Here is a 4,856-nt window from a genome sequence, read left to right on the forward strand (position 1 = left end):
ATAATGATATATGAAAACTAAATATAACAAAATCGATATTAATAAATTAATGGTTTTTAGTAATATATACATATAATTCTAGAAAATCATTTTATACAATTAGGAATATTACCTTTTGAATTATTCTTTTTTGTTGTTATATGTTTTTGCTATTGCAAGTTTGACATGTCTCATTGACCATTGCTCTAGAAACATTTCATGTAGTTTAGATATAATTTCATTCTTAGAATCATTGCATTGATTTTTATATTGTAAGTGGAAAGTACGTCTATACGTTCATTCCACTAGATCCCTCATAGTTCTGTAAAAAAATCCCCCCCTTTCATTAACATTCAGCACCAATCCAGATGAGCTAAGGACCAATTCATTGTCATTTACATGGTCCATAATTTTTCTTTTCTTAGAACAACATTGACCTTTTCCTCCGTTGTTGCTCCCTGTAAAACATTAAACATATATGAATTAATAGATTGTTTGAAACATGTTATCTAATATTATTAAGTATATTTTAATCAAAATTCAAAAAAAAAAACTCATTTTGAATAATATTTTTTCATTCACCTGATTCATCATTATGTAATTTTTCTATCAAGATTTTACGCTCTTCTGCACTTAGATTAGAAATAATCTTATCAACCTTCTTTATTTTGTGGATTTGCATGACACACACCAACTAATACATATTAGTTAAACTTACATATAGTTTAAAAATATTAATTTTGTAAATAATTTACAAAGAACTTGCCTTCTCGGATTTTTTTGATGTGTTGTCATTGTGTCGATTAGTATTTTTGTTACTTGATACCTTTTGAGAAATTTTTTAATTAATATACAACATGTACTATTCAATACAAAAGCCATTAGATACATTTTACAAATAAATCAAATAATTTTCAGAAAAAAATAATAATTCCGGTAACCGGTATGTTTTTCAGAATAAACGCATCGATGCGTCTATAAGATTAAACACGTCAGGATTTTAATTATTCAACACCGTCATGGAAAATTAATTTTTAAAAATAATTTTAAATTAGGACAATGCGATTTGTAAGGCTAAACGCACTGCACTGATTTAACAGTTCTATTAGGAATAGACGCACTGGTGCGTTATATTACATTGAGAGCAACAATGAATAGACTGGACAAAATCGAAAGTGTTATAATATACCAGTGTGTTGAAATAATCAGGTAGCCCCGATGCATTATATTACGGAGGGCACATCGCACAACATATAGCCATTTTTAAAAAGAAATGAGAGAGTTGACAGTGAAATTTGTAAGGCTTAACACATAATGATTTAACAGTGCTATTAGGAACAGGTGCCCCAGTGTGTTATATTACACCGGGAGCAACAATAAAAATACTGGACATAATCCAAAGTATTATAATATATCGGTGCGTTGTGTTACTCATGTAGCCCCAGTGCGTTATGTTACATAAGGCACACCACGAAACATATAACCATTTCTCAAAATCAAAGAGGGTTGATGGTGTGATTTGTAAGGCTCAATGCACCACAACGATTTAACGATGCTATTAAAAACAGAAGCCTCAGTGTGTTATATTACATCGGGAGAAACAATGAACAGACTAGGCAGAATTGAAAGTGTTATAATCTACCAGTGCATTGTATTACTCATGTAGCACATGCACGTTATAAATGGCGCACCACACATCATAGTCATTTAAAAAAAACAGCAAGGGACGACAATGTTTGGATTTAATTCAGTAAGTGATTCCCCTACTTTATATGTCAAACACCATATATATAGTAAGTACACAAACCCATTAAATCTAAAATGTGTAAATTGGAAAACCTTAATTGTGAAGTGGTAGAGAAGCAATGCAGGAAGAAGCAATGCTTTAAGGTCAGTATTGATTTTTTTTTTTAAGGAATTTTAATTAAATTTAAATAGGAACAGAGATCATAATATTTTTTTTTTTGACAAATTCAGTTGCTTTTATAAATCTAAAAAAAAAGAGGGAGACTGAGCTCCTGAAATACATGCTGAGGTGCCAAGAAGAGCTAGGGAAGAAGGAGTTACAGCTTAAACAAAATTCCTCCTTAATCCTGCCTTTTGGGCTTCTAAAAACCAAAGACCAAAGGTAAATCCTAACAAACTGCAGTAATAAATAACAACATTTACAAAGCATATCAATCTATATTACTGTGGCTGATGTGTCGAGCAGTGGACTCTTCAGGTTTGTCGTCGGCGCTGACTTGCTTCAAGCTTGACGAACTTGTTGGCGCTGCGTTTTTCTTTTCTGCTATTCCTTTTCTGCTGTTCCGTTTTTTCTGCTGTTCCTTTTCTGCTGTTCCTTTAGGAAAAAGGAACAGTAGAAACCAAAGGTGTTGTTCCTTTAGATCTATGCAGATCTTAGTCATAGGCGGAATGCGGACAATCTTTGACCAGGCTATCATATCGGATGAGCTGAGATGTTGTTCGGATCCAGGAGGTCTCTTCATTATGGTATATGCTGAAATGATTCCATGCCATTGCAGATAAGGCAGCCCAGTGATCTGGCACAAGCTTTGTTGGCTTCATTGTCAGCAATTTTATTGAGCGATTGCAAAACATGATAGTAGCGCACATCTTTCATGGTGTGTCCTAAGATTTGGCACCGTCTAATAATCTGCTGGAGGAGAGCATTGGGAAGATCCTTGTTGTGAACCATTGCACTGATGACTATCGTCGAGTCTCCCAATATCGTGACTGTGTCTATACCAAGCTTCCCAAGTTGGATAATACCTTGGTAAAGGGCCAGGGCTTCTGCTCTGTTATTGGAAGTGTGGCCAAGACCCCACTCGTATGAGAGTATGTTATCCCCATTAGCATTAAAAATAACTCCTCCCGCGCCTGCTACCGTTGGATTCGACTTTGAGGCCCCATCGAAACAGAGATAATGCCTATTACTGTTTTTAATCCAACCTGCAAATTCTTCCTCTTTTAGCCCGATCTTCCAGTTAGGGGAAACATTGTTGTTTCTGTTGCTAGTAGCGTTGCCCTTCTGATTGCTGGTGTTTTGGTCTAACAGGTGTCCAATGAAAATGCATTCTTCTATGCTGAGTTCACTGACATTTATACTTCTCAGATTCTTAACTGAGATGATCTCAAGGGAAAGACTCCTTGCCTTGGTGCAAAGGCTTCTAACAGTTGAGTCCTTATCCTTAAAAACCTTTCGATTTCGTGCCAACCAAATATTCCATAGCAAATTGTGGGGAAGAATATCCCAGACTCTCTTCACTATGTTATTTTTCCTGTGCTTCCAGGGGTAGTTTTTTTTCCATTTGTAAAGAATTTCTCCTATGGTGTTTTGGGTGTTCCATGGGATTTGATTGTTATGAGACAAGTTCCTCCAACAGTTGATGGAAAAAGGGCATTCAATAAAGAGATGATGCATTGATTCTTCAGCAGCTAAGCAGTTAGGACAATGAGAGGGGCCATTAATTCCCCTCTTTTGCAAATTTTCGGCTGTGAGGACTTTCCCTTTGAGGAGGGTCCAGAGAAAAAACTTGATTTTTGGAATTGCCTCGGATTTCCAAACCACCTTCCAGTGGTGCCAACTTGGCATGGGGTAGCTGATGTTGCAAATATAATGGTGAGCAGCTTGGATGGTGTAAGAGGATCCAGATGGGTCCCAACGAAACCCATCAAGATCGTTCTTTTTGACAGGGGCTATACTGTGCAAATGGGATTGAAGGACAGAAAGACTTGCGTTAAGACTATTGGGTATGGCTGGGAAGGCCCAACCTGACCAAAGAAGGGTGTGAGGATCCCATTGGGAGATCTGGTCTAGGTAATGAATGCCTGTTCTTTCAAAAAAGGAAAGGATAGGGTGGACTCCCCCATGTCTGTTTATTGGCTGCTGACCCATGATTCTGTCTGCTCCAATATTGATGCTTGCACCTCCCTTGGGGATTTTTGAAGTATTTTGAGTGATTAGTGGAATTGCTCTCTTGCATAATCGCCAAATTTTGGAGGATTCTCTATTGGGAATATCTCGATCAAGAAGCTGTTGTCTAGGAAAATTGAGGTATTTAATTTCCAGAACTTTTTTCCACCATGCTGGGAGTCCAATAATGAGTCTCCAGACAATTTTGCCTCCAAAGGCTAAATTGAGAAATTTAGGAGATCTAATTTCAAGACCTCCTCGGTCTTGGGGTTGGATCACCTGCTTCCAATTAATCAAGTTGAATTTCTTTTTATCAATTTCCCCCCTTGCCATAGGAATTGGCGAAGGGCGATTTCCATTTTGTTGTGGAAGGAGGCTGGAGCTTGAAGAGGAGAAAAATTATATAGGGGGAGAGAAGATATACCTGACTTAAGAAGAGTGAGGCGACCAGCTAGGTTGAGCCAAATAGATCCCCACTACTGCAATTTTCTTTTCATTTTGTCGACTATTGTGTCCCAGACTTCTGCTCTCAAAGGTCCAACACTTACATGCATGCCCAAGTAAGAGAAGTGAGTCCAATCATACTTGCATGTGACTCCAAAGATGTTGGCGATATTGTGAAGCACATGTACTACTATGTTCTAGCCATATATGCATCTTTTCAAATTATTTACCATTCCGCCAGAGTAGCGCATGTATTTGTCATGGAGAGATTTGAAGCGCTTGGCTATTGTGGTGGAGGCCCTTCCAATCAGCAAGGTGTCATCGGTAAATTGTGAATGATTTATGTTCTTGACCCCGTCCCCAAATTTTATTCCTATGATTAAGCCAACCCTCCGGCTGAAGTCCAATGCCCTGTTGAAGGATTCAACCATTAGAATGAAGAGATAAGGTGAGAGGGGGCAACCTTGTCGGAGGCCTCTGGAGGATTGGAAAGCTTCTCCTGGTCTGCCATTTACAA

Source organism: Pinus tabuliformis, chromosome 9 (genome assembly GCF_031772625.1).
Source record: "Pinus tabuliformis cultivar Carrire ecotype Pingquan chromosome 9, CPIR1, whole genome shotgun sequence".
In the NCBI taxonomy this organism is placed as follows: Eukaryota; Viridiplantae; Streptophyta; class Pinopsida; order Pinales; family Pinaceae; genus Pinus; species Pinus tabuliformis.